At 41.7% G+C, this 13,345-nt stretch overlaps 1 protein-coding gene across 1 annotated transcript in view; it reads right to left on the reverse strand.

Moving 5' to 3' along the window:
- The window catches only part of LOC311004572 (ly6/PLAUR domain-containing protein 1-like), a gene marked incomplete at both ends in the record, with an annotated part of 28,775 nt that overhangs the window by 1,222 nt on the left and 14,208 nt on the right, over positions 1 to 13,345 (reverse strand). The gene's annotated exons all lie outside the window — the stretch shown is intronic.

Consider the following 13,345-nt stretch of genomic DNA (forward strand, 5'->3'; position numbering starts at 1 on the left):
TTTCTGTGATCTGCACACAAAAATGCTCACCAGCAGCACAGTGAGTTATAATGTGGACTGTGGTACTGACATGTGAGTGGCACTGGTTCTCCTCACAGCCACTCTGAAAACCAGTGGAGTAGCAGAAACACTGGTGATTATTCATACGAGCCAGACAAACCAAGAAACTGAGGAGTTGCCAGTAGAAACCGATGCAGCAGTGTGAAACAAAAACCAGCAGTCAATCAACCAGCAGCAGCAGCACCCAGATGATACGGACTGATCCACCCTGTAGCAAAACAGGTACTGATTTCCTTTAATGCCATTTAAACAGCCAACCATGAAGCCTTTATATCCTGTGATATATTTTACTAGGTGTACACAGCAGACACACGGGCTTAAGAGTGCATGTAAAGGGAAGATGGAAGAATGCCTCAACTCTTCTCAGTTAAAACATGTAAAACTGTTTGATTGCTGACATTTCTCTTCAAAGGAAGTGGGACATTAGCTTGAGAAAGCGTCTGTGCTGCTGTTTGATCTTGACTAAAGCACCAAACACCTGTGCATCTGATTGCACGACCTTTACAGATCAGAGCCTTTTCGTGGCTTTACCTTGTCAAAGCAGGGAAAGGTCAGGTGAAACTAGTAGCATTAGGATTGTACTGTGTTTGGGTGAGCCAGCGCCAGAGCTCACTCCCTGATGGAGCCCAGTGGGACACTCAACACACTTCCACAAACAGGAACTGTACTTACTAGAAACCAACATAGAATCTAATTGCATTTAGATATTTACCATAATGATTTCAGGTCTAAATATTTACAGCACAAGGAACAGCAAGGGAAGAACATCTTTTTTGTCTGCTGGGTATCAGTGTGATGGGGCTGAAGGACTTTAAGCATCTTTCTTGTTGAATGAAGGTAGGATGGAGCAGAAGACTTTACTTTACTGCTTCACCCATGCTCATGAGCTGGGACTGAAAGATACAAACAGATACAAAGGACTGAGTAAGTTTCCTCTGCAGGGTGGCTGGACTCAGCCTGCAGGGCAAAGAGCTCAGACATCCAGATGGTGCTGCTCCTTCACACTGACAGGAGTTCAACACCCCCAGTTGGGATGGATCAAGCATCTCAAGCGCAAAATAACATTATGGATCCATTATGATTTTCCTTTGTTTAAAAATGTCAGTGCAAAAACAGAACACAATCAACAACAACTTTGCAAGATCAGACCTCTGCCCCGGTGTCCCACACGCGCCACATAACCCTTACGGCTGAAATACACTGGGAACGGTCGCGACACAAAACGCGACACCCGCAGCAGCTCGCGCCCATTCAGTCAATGGAAGCTCCTCCACCGGCCATGTGAGCGACGCGCACTCCAGCGGCCGTCGCGTGGCGTTTCTCTTCTTTTTCGTGCCGGGTCTATTTTATTTCCTCGTCGCGTACTACGCGGCCCTCCAACAGGTAGAAAACTACAGAGAACTGTGTATAAAACGAATATATTACGTTTAAAAGTGATTAAAATAAATGTCTCATGTACCAGAGGCAAAGCCAGTAGCAGTGCAACATTATGGGCGTGTTTGGGAGGAGGGTTAGCAAAATACAGCGGAAAAGCTACCAGACTAGTTCCTCTTTAAATGTAACAATATGATCTGCATCAGTTAGGACAAGCCCAGGCTAACTCAGGTGTTAATATGTGTAGTTAAGATGCCTCCTGGTACCTTCCACTGGAGATCTGCAGGCACCTCAACTGGTAGGTCTAATTGCATGGATGGATAGATGGATGGATGATTGGATGGATGAATATTCGACTGCTTCACTGTTGGCTTCGAATCAGCCACACATTTATGGTTCACCTACAGTATATGTGCATGTACATAATTGTTTAATCAAACATATATTTAAATAAACATTGGGCCCACAGGATTTTTGAGACTTTACCTAAAATCAGCCAGCCAATCAGAGTGAAGGCTCCATGCTTCCTCATTTCTGTTTGGCTCATCCTTCAAACCATTCAGAATACTTTTCTTTTTTCTTATATGAAGGCCGATCACTGTGATAAGCCAATGATAGGGATATACTGTATATGCTGTTGCCGGCAGGACCACATTGCACACTTATAAGTTGTCTCAGTCTTATTGCGTTCTAAAAGATTATTTGAAGAATCAGGAAGAGTCGAAGACAGATGGTGATTAGACACGCAAAAGAAAAACTGAGCTTAAATCCTGGATGTGCTCCAAGAGGCATCACTTGGCCTCTGTCTTGTAACAGCAGCAGATGTAGGCTGAAGAAATTCAGTGAAATTTTCAAGCGGGCCACGAGTTGGAAAAGGTTTGAGACCTGTGTCTTTAATCTGATAATAATGAAATCTGATGGAGTAGCAGATGAACATTAGGTTATGATAGACAGCAACAACTCTACCTTCCAGTGTTCGACTGAGAGCAGCACTTGGCTGAACTCTCTACCAGAGTCTGTCAGAAACCTGTGATTATCTTTTATATCATGCTTGATTTTTGAGATTTTCCAGCAACTACCTTGCTACACATTAATTATCATCAACCAGGTCATGATATATGATCCTATACACATTCATTCTTTGAAGATCATTTACTGTGAACCCATTGGCACCTGCGACAAGCTACAGTATAAAGAGAGCTTAGGTTTTTGTGAATGGAAATATCTAAGACTGAAAGACTTGTGACACCCACCAGGCTTAGTGTCCTATTTACAGCAAATCTCTGCTCAAAATGAATGTGAGGGTTCTGTGTGCTTAGATGGAAAAAAAAAATCTCATAAAAACTAAAACCCCACTCTTATTCAATTTTCAAAGCTCCTCTGAAAAAGTTTCCACCACAGAAAGGTTGACTTATCTCCACCAACTCTAATCCACATCACAGTGATGTTTGCTCAGGCAGACTCAGAGTTAAAGAGGACACCCTCAGCTGTGACCATTTCCATTAGTAATGATGTTTCCTCACTGATTCTCTCCAGAAGCCCGCTGGAACATGTCAGAGGTGTTTGTGAGATTACTGCAGGGAGGCTTTAACATTTTCTGACATTTTGTTTACTATGTGCACATGAACTTCCGGTAACCCTTGTATGCTTCACTCCCACGGATCCAGCCAGAGTCGCACCCAGAGAACTGCACGCTCATTCAAATTGTGCATCCTCCCATGTATCGTGCACTGCAGATATCAGTGGAGGTCCCAGAAGGTGTTGAGTAATCCACAGTGTGAAATGCTGCGAAGCTCTGGGAAGGAAACGTCCTGTCTTCTCACACATCTTGACTCAGACTGTCTTTTTTCATCTTTAATTTTTAGCTCTGACAGGATGGCAAAACTCTGTGTGAATCTCTGTCAGTCTAGGCTATACCCAAAACCTTGTTCAAGGGGAACAATAGGGGTAAAGATGTGAAATAACTAGAAAAGAAATCAAGAACATAATTGTAAATGGCTATATAATCTGCTGGCTTTTATCTCTAAGCAGTAATTGGAAAATTGAACTGATTCATGGACTTCCTGTTTTATTTTGATTTGTGCGTAGTTTTATTAGCCTCGTAAACCAGCCTCTCGCGGAAGTGCATTTCATTTCATTCCGAGGGAGAGTCTGGCCTCATCCCCATTCTAAGCGTTTGGACTGAAACCCTCAGAAGGCCGAGCCAATCAGCGTCGCCCGCTGTGATTGACACAGCACGTTGGCCAATCAGGGACCGACTGGTGCAAAGCCCCGTCACTACACCAACTTGCTGATTGGCTGAATGGGGTTGTCTGTCAACACTACTACCAAAGATATTAAACCGTCTTTGCTACTACTCCTGCCCAGCTCCCGCCCACCCCAAACGCTTGCAGGGGGGATGAGGCCAGACTCTCCCGAGAAATGAAATGAAATGCATTTCCGTGAGAGGCTGGTTTACGAGGCTATAGTTTTATAACGTCATGTCAAGTTTCTTTGTTCTTTTCCCGCCACTAATCAGCACACCTGTTTGTTGTTAACCTGCCTCTGTGCCACACCCATTCTTTGCCAGCTTGTCAGTGTTACTCCATTTGTTCTTGCCCAGTTTTTCTATAGTGCTGCCAATAAGTGTATAAGTTGGTTTTGCATCACTGGATTCTGGACTTCTGATTTGTTTGCCTGGTATCAGACTCTGCCTGAGTTAACAGTTTTAAGTGGTGTGTGTGGCCTGGGATGTCAAGAACCCAGAGTGGGTGATATTATCCGGCACCTTCTCTTCAGCTCTTGAACATACTGTATTGCCATTTGACACCTATTGACTCATTCCTGGAGCATTCCCACTGCTGCCATGGCTACAGTTTATTTTAACTTTAAATTACTTTAAATCTTATAGTCTTCCATCTGGTACATTTCACCTGACAGGCTGACACATGACCTTTGCTCTTCACTTGACCTTTGAGTTGTTGCCACTGCTTACACAACAAGTAACTCCTCACACCTCAGCTTCCTATACAGTACTTTACATTAGACTCCATACTGTACTTTCCAGTGATCACTCTTCACTGGATTAAAACTTTTGAAGACTCTGACACTTCACATCCTTTCAGTGCTTTCTTCAAATATGGAAATGTGAATGAATGAGTCATTTTCAGTGTGAGCACTTTCATCCAGTTCCTTTTCAACTCATTATTTAAAGTTGTGACTTATTCAAGTTCTCAAGTCTTGTACTGTGTATTATAACATTGCAGAAGGACACAGTATGTGAGGGGGGTTATATAACAGGTAGTCTCATAAGAAGGAACATAAGGAGATGATTTCTTATATTTTTCAACGCAGTGAACTCCAGACAGTGCAGTCTGTCTTTCATCAGGAGTTGAAACACACAAGGTAACAGAAGAAAGAGTGCACAATAAATGATGCTGCAAGGAGCAGCTTGATGCCAATTACTTTCTATCTCAAACACCTGCCATGAAATATAGAGGAATATAACTATTTGAGGAGACCAAAGAAAAGTTTGGCTCACACTCTTAATCTTAATCTTGGTGCTAAGAAGAAAGACTGTCCTTTGAGTTTATACTGTAGCAATATTATTGGCAATTCCAAAAGTGTATTTGTTTACTTTGTTTATTTATTACAACACTAACAGCACATGGAAACTGTTTGAATGTCCTTTTCCCTTCAGGCTGATGAGCCCTCTGCTCAGGATAAAGGTGGACGTCCATGTACTGACTGGTGCCATTTGTCCCACAGAGACAGGTGCAGTGCACAGTGTGTGCACTAAACACACACACACCCTTACTCTAATCATAACCATCACAATCAAATACCGAAGCTTAACCCTCACTCTAATTCTGGTCATTTTCAGATTACACATCGGGTATGTAATGGAAACACCAGGACCCTGATGCTGAAGCAGCTAAATGGAATTCAGCCATCAATAAAGTTTTTGAATTTTCAACTGTGATGTGTCAAAATGTCTCTGGTAAAAAAAAAAGTTTCATTTATTTAAAGGTATAATATGTATGAATTCCCTCCATGTAGCGGTGCGGTTGGATATCGGAACGTATTCTTGATGTTGCATTCACCTGAAATGGGGCAGACGTCAGACAGACAACAGACGCTGCATATAACAGGATAAACAAGCGTCTATGTAAACAAGTGGTCCACCAGCACGAGGCAAAACAATACAGGTGACAATATTGTCATGGTGATGTGGTATTGTTTACCTGACCCACGTTTTACCGTCTTTCTCTGGTGGAGTAAAATGACATCCGGTTGGTTTGCCGACGGCCGTCTGCCTGACTGCACCTGAATGCAACATCAGTGCCTCCGTCCTTCCTCACACTACACAGTGGTGACAGTTTTAACAGGCCGAGCCCACAGCTCCGCTGAGTTTCTATGGTTACCTACGGTCACGCTGCCACTCAACGTAAAAAATGGCGATGCAACATGGCCGCCTCGGTTCGGTGCGTCGCCCACTTATGTATTTGTAACGACTTGTAACAACTCATTCTAAGGTACCAGAAAGCTTTCATTTGTATGCGGATGTGATTCAACTTCAGTGAAATATGTATTTATGAAAGCAATATTTGATTTTTACTAATAAAAAGCCAAATAAGTTACATACTGGGGCTTTAAGTGTCTTTCAGCAATGAAGTCAACTTCCTGTTTGATCCCCTAAAAGTGTCAGTCACAGGTTGTGTGTAAATCTTAGCATCTTTGATAAAATAATGTGATGTGATTATTAATGTTTTCCCATATCATACCAACTCTGCCTAAACAGATCTTCACAGAATTCAACATTTTAACCTTTACAGCTGTAATGACTTGAAATCCATTGAAAGCATCTTAAAATATTCAGCCTTTAAACTGGGGGTTTAATTGACATCACTGAAACTTTAAACCTTAATTTTAATCACAAATTATTTATGATTGCTTGATGTAAGAGGAAGTATAGGACATCATGGTGGTCTGCCTACCTCAGTATGAAAATATAGTTTTCAATTCACTACTCCTCTTGCACGCTCTTCTCCTGCACAATACATACACAACTCAATGTGCCTTCAAAGTGAAATATTTCTTTTGCAGCACATCCACAAATAGACAGGAGCTGTCCCCAAAGTTAAATGTGTAGAGACAGCTGAGCCCTTTGCAATGCAATGGTAAAACAGTGAGAAGAAGTTGCTGCTCTTGAGCCTCTCAGGAGAAAACCGCTGTCCAACATGTCTTGTTTTGGCGACTGCGGGTTTTTCAGAAATCCTGATTAATAGGAAAGTCTATTACAGAAACCTTCCCTAATTAGATTAGTATGTTAATCATCTAATACACGATTAATTACCTTAAGCTTAAACTGTTCTAATTGAAATTCAGGACATAAACATCATAAATTCTAATACACTGTGAATCTAATGTTCCAGTTATGAGCGGCGCTGTGCTGCACTTGTTGAGCAAATACTAGAGCAGTGATGCTCTGACAGCAGGGAACAAGGAAACAATCAGTTTCTCATGTTTGAAGTGTGTGGCAGGGATGTCATCTAATTTGCGCATGGGGGTTCATACAATGATCCCATTATTTAGCTTTTTGGAAATCACATATCTATGAAAGATGTCTTGGAAAATCCTAAATTATATCAGCTACTATCAGGTTTTTGCGCAAAACACAGGTACGATGTAGGACTGAACGAAGACACCAAACCAGTTGTGATCACACCTAAGACTTTATACAGATCATGTCAAAAATCAATATCCATTGATAAAAGAAGCAGCTAACGGCATCTAACCAGTGAGAGTGTGCATGGTCAGCTGCACAGGGAGGAGGCAGTCCAAATGTCTGCTGTCTCCAGAACCTTCCATTCCTCCTCTAAATGTGATTTTAACCAAACAGATAAAAGCAGTGAGCAGTGCCAACACAAGCGTCTGGATCTTTACAATTCTGTTGTCATGTTTGCTGATGTCAATTCAAAGGTAAATGTCAGGAGAAAACGTGAAGTTGTGTTTGTTGCTCTAGTTGAAGGGACTGGAGTATCCTCAGCATGAAAGGATCAGCAGCTTCCTGTAGTCTTGGGTGTAAACCCCACAGTAGTTAGGCCTTGTATCAGTGTGTTATCTGAGCTTTATTATCCATCTAAATCAAAGCTGTCTAAGCAGGCAAATTAGAGTGCAGTTGTTATATGAGCCAACGTAAAAATGTCATTCAGAAAAATGGCCATTCGGGACAATAGAATAAATATCAGGTGTTTTGGTGATAAAACAATCGTTTCATCAACATTAAAGTGACCAAGTTCTGTGGTGAAGCATGTGTTAATGCATTAATCCCTGAATGCATTGAAATTTATTTTCCTAACTTTGTCTAACTGAGTTTAAGCCCCAGTATGTAACTTTTTTGGCTTTTTATTAGCAAAAATCATTCCTACATATTATACCTTTAAGGGCAGCATGGCCCGTGGCACTCTCGCCTCTAAGCAGGAAGGGTCTAGGTTTGATTCCCAGCCTTTCTAAGTATCTGCATGTTCTCAGTGTCCCAATTCAGGGTCTGCATCCTTCGGAGGGTGGATTTGAAGGCCGATTACGTCACAGCGCTGCGCGAAGGCTGTCCCAATTCGTCCAAATTCGAAGGGTCCTCCAAATGCAGCCTCCAAATGCGTCCTCCTTTCCCCTGCATTCGGAGGATGCAACGCTACTATCCTTCGCGGCCTCCCGTATCCCAAGATGCTTTGCTGCACCGTTGTTGTTATTAGCAACCTAGCCGTTAGCTATCGAACGTAGCAGCTCTGTGCTGTAGCCATGGTAACCCGGCTCTGCGGCCGGCTCGGAGGTGTGGCTGCCCGCTGCTGAGCTCTGCTCTGCTCTGGCTGCACAGGTGAGGAGCGGAGGTGTGTGTGACAACTTTTAATAAGAAAGCTATGAAAACACATTACTTGTGCTCTTTATTCTCTATTTACTTTACCCCCCCCCCCGGCTGCTGTTCAATGGTTTGTTTATTAGTATATTAATGATAACTGCCCTTGTATTGATTCTACTTCTTGAAAAAAAAAGGAGGAGGAGGAGGAGGAGGAGCGGTAGAGCCGTTACAAGCGGCACTTTTAAATGTTTAACGTCCGGCCGTTGTTTACGTTCGTCCGTTGTTTACGTTCGGATCAGGAAATGCTCTGAAGGCTAGACCGTCCCATTTACCGACCGTTGATGCGGCCGACGGAGGAGCCTCCGAAGCCGTTGCCTCCGGAGACCGCGTAGGCTGGGTCCTCCGAAGGCTGCAGCCCCTGAATTGAGACACAGCTATGTTTCACATGCACACTAGACTGAAGGGAGACTTCCAATAGGTGTGAATATGAGTGTGTGTGTTGTTTATTTACATGTGTCTAAACGCTCTCATGGACAAGTTGTGACCTGCAAATTCACCACGCTATGAAATAATAACGAAACGTTACAAGACAGAGTTGTTTTCGAGGTAAATTCATGCAAAACCGCTGATGCGTGTTCAACATTCCATCTCGTAACATTCCATTATTCCATTATTATTAGTCACAACTTGTCCAACAGAGCATTTTGGAGTTGTTGGATCATGAACTGTGGCCTTCAAAAATTCTACCTTGTGTTTGGTCTGAGTGAAGCTGGTCATATGGAGGACACATGAGAAACACTGGTCCTCCAGCTTCAACCTAGAGAAGGGCGAGCCTGTTGTTTGAGCAGATTTTGGCTTCAGTGAGGACGAGACTGGACAGAGAGAAGTCAAATACAAGCACTGCAGAAAACGAATCTGAGAGACCAAAGATAACACTTCTGTTTGTTTTGCCACTTAGAACTCAATCAAATTGTCAAATATGAAGAGAGAGGCAGATCGGCACCAAAGTAATTGTTCATTCATCATAATCAGGGAACAAGTTTGAAATAATCATGATATTGATTTACATGGTCCACACTCCTTTTTCATATTTTACTAGTATATATTCTAATGGAATATTTCTCTACTTGTTATTGAAAGTTTGGTCACACCAGAGAGCTGCACAGCAACACCGCACACCCTCGATGGTGCTGCTACGGTTTCAATGCAGTGGCTACTCACTCAGTGACTGCTAACAGGCTTACTGGATGACAAGAACCTGCCAGAGGCTCATAAGGAGGCGGCAGATTGCATGTAAGCAGGAGCTGCTTCATTAAAGGCTTTATAACGAAGCAATTAAATCTTAAAAGCTGTTCTAAAACTGACAGGAGGCCCTTGATGGACAGAAAGGACAGGTGTAATGTGGTCACTTGGAGCAGTATTTTGACTCAGCTGAAGTCTGTGACTGCTGGTGCTGGATCAGTGTGCACTGCATTGCAATATTTGAGCAGTGGAGGAAGGAAACGGTCTGATCTGTGTCGGTCGTCTCAGATGAGTAGAAGAAGACGACACCCAACTGTCGTCACCGAGGGACGAGTCTGAGTCAGAAATAACACAGAAGGTGTGAAGCTCCTTTTGGACATTAACACACTTGATGGGAGATGGTGAATATTAGCAAAAGGTGACAAAGGTACAAAGATTACATTATACAGCTGAGGCTGATGGGTGTGATATCTGATTTTGATAATGGTGGCAGAGGGAAAACAGAATCAAAATTAAGGGGAGACACTACAGGTGAATAGGGTAAACATTTTAAATAACAGATATCACCATGAATCTTCCCAAGTTTTTCACTGACATTAAGACAAATATTTTTTGTATTACAAGTTTTGGCCAATTTTGTATGAGGCAATGTCTGATGAAATATGCACTAATTTGCATACATTTCCAGAACCGAAATCTGAAAAATGGATAAAGCCACTTTCAAAATTCTTGTTACTACTGTCACCAGCCCAAAAAATAATAAAATTTCGCCATGTTTTTAGGTATAAAATGTTATATAAATCAGGCTTTAAATGATATATAAAAACCTTCAGAATATAGACAGGAATAAAAGTGGAAGGTTTGGTGTCTGTAAGTGCTGCTGAAGTGGAGATTTCTAGCTCAGAGTCTGAGGAAAAACTCATTTTGAGAAAACAACCTTTATACTATAAAATTCCATAGATTGTTAATGTAAATCATACTTTTACGATTGGTTGCGGATATGGATGAGTTGACAATTTTTGGAGTCTACATCATTTTTCAGGAGAGAGAGAGAGCTTTACAATGATACCTGGCATGACATAGGTCAGACAGTAGCATGTTAACTTTAGAAATCTACTGATGAAAGAGACTAAATGAAGTAAAATAACCACCTTAATGTGGATTTTATACCATTTCCTTTGACTTTTCTGAAAGAATACGTGTTAAGGAAGAAAAATAGGCCAAAATCTCAAAGTTGATCAGTGCATGAAAAAACAGTGTTTTTGTCTGTAGTGTCTCCCCTTAAAAAAAAACCCTGATGTTTGAGTAGCCTATCCAGAGTGATCTGAAGTCTATAAACCCTCCCAGCATTCAAAATCACACATTGCTGACACATTTAAGTCCGTATGAACAGTCTCTCTATTTAACAAAATGTAAACTATGACTAACCACATTCTCATTTCCTTTTTTCCTGATACAGTAAATTAACTTTGGCAAATTGCAGAAGCTAATTTAGATAAGCCATGAAATCAGACAGACAAGACTGCAGTTGGTGCCCGTCTCCGTCCTGCTGCGTGTCACTCTGTGGCGTCTTCATCAATAAAACTCCGCCGGCCTCATACCAGCAGGGACTGGGTCACTGGTTGTCACAACCAGTCCGGTGACTCTGCATTAGTCTGCTAATACAATCTCCACAGCTGTCTGGGAAATTCAGAGGAGAGATATTGTATTGTCTGGTCCTGCCTCAGGCCATCAGACCACCATGAGACCGCTCCACAACTCCAACCCAGAGAAGAAATTCAGAATCATATCACAGACTGTTGTTATAAAACCTCATGACCTGTCTCTGTGACAAGGTTTAAACACTCCCTGAGCTCCTGACTCCGTCCCTGACTCCTCATCATCAAACGTGATATTTTTGTTGTTGTGTGAGCGATTAAAAAAAAAAAAAAAAATTTCCATTTTGATTGTGGACACTGAATGAGGCTGAGCACCCTCAAAACAGCAAAGAATAATAGAAGAGGATGGAACCGAGCTCGAGGCCCGCTGGCTCCTCACTTTTAACAACCAGAAACGACATCACTCTTGGCTCAGCTCAGCCTGCATCAGCTCTCATCAGCATCACCTGCACAACACGCTGCGCCGCAACACATCAACCACTATTATTTGATTTTCAGAGGAATCCATGGGGAAGCATCACACATATTTGTCTTGTCATGGCTGCTCCACTTAGGGAGCTGCCTCTGTGGACACCATGGTGTTATTACATCTTCATGATGAACACAAACTGTGTAAACTTGCTGCAGTGACGGGTGCCTACAGAGACCTCGTCAACTGTATGACGTGAACATTTGTTTGAAAGCAACTTTCGAGACACTACAGGCAAAAACACTGTTTTTTCATGCACTGATCAATAAAAACTTTGAGATTTTGGGCTATTTTTCTTCCTTAACATGTATTCTTTCAGAAAAGTGGAAAGAAATGAATAGAAAATCCACATTAAGGTGTTTACTTTACTTCATTTTGTCTCTTTTGTCAGTAGATTTCTCCTAAATTCGCCAAAAGTTAACATGCTGTGACATACTGTGCTGTGCCTGTTGTCTGACCCATGTCATGTCAGGTATCATTGTAAAGCTCTCTCTCTCCTGAACAATGATGTTAGCTCCACAAAAAAAATCTATGGACTTTTAGAGTTTTAGTCTTTAAAGGCCGTTTTCTCAAAATGAGTTTTTCCTCAGACTCTGAACCTGAAATCTCCACTTCAGCAGCACTTAGAGACACCAAACCTTCCACTTTTATTCCTGTCTATATTCTGAAGGTTTTCACAGAGGGGATTGTTGATATATTATTCACAGCCTGAGTTATACAACATTTTATTTCTAAAAACATGGCCAAATTAGATTTTTTTTTTTTAGGGCTGGTGACAGTATTTTCTTATTTACAGAGTGATAAAAACCAACACGTTCTCACCCCCAGTGCGTCAACAGCCTGACGAACGGTCACTGTCCCTCCTCGTCACATGCCTGACTCATTAGGTGCCCGTTTTTCGTCAGGTTTTGACGCGCTCGGCTTTCAGTTGATTCCAATGCAGTTCCCTTCGCGGCGATATGTGACGCTCAGAGCAAGTGATCCAGCCGACCCGGCTGGCGGCTGCGGCACTGACGGACGCTGTGAGCAGAGGAAAACTTTTTTTTTTTTTTTAAACTTTTCCTTAAATCTTTATTGAACCTGATGCTGCTGTGTCTGACGTAGCTTTCGGCAAGGACGTCCTTTCGGTTATTTATTTATTTATTTATTTATTTATTTAGTGATCATGGTGTTTGGTGCAGAATAATCAATCAATAAATAAATAAATTACGTCCTTGTCGGAAGCTGCGTCAGACCAGGAGGGGGGGGGGTTGTGGATTCTACAGGTGAAGACCACTTCCGCGTTCAAAAAGCTGCTCTGTTTAATCAATATTCTGAAGAAAGATCTGATTATTAGCCATAACGCTGTAACCATCCAAGGAAGACTGTGTAACAATATTATGTGCTTCTGCTGAGTCCAAAAGCCCTGTGTAATATCAACTTTATTTTAAGAAAACATGCTTTGTTTCCAATGTCATATCACAGAGAAGCACTACATTACCCATAATCCTCATATTTATCAGCGACGTGTCTGATTGGTTGAGCTTGCTGTTATCAGCAAATGAAAAAATAAAACAAATTGAGCTTATATTATTTTCTTAGTAACTAAAAGGTCTTAACATCTTTTTTGTTTTCAACATTGAATAAAAAAAGGGTGCTATATTGTTAAAATTCAACAATAAAGTGCATAAAAGTTGGCTTGACTTCTTTCTTTTTTTCTTTTTT

The sequence above is a fragment of the Trachurus trachurus genome, assembly GCF_905171665.1.
Source record: "Trachurus trachurus genome assembly, chromosome: 21".
NCBI lineage: Eukaryota > Metazoa > Chordata > Actinopteri > Carangiformes > Carangidae > Trachurus > Trachurus trachurus.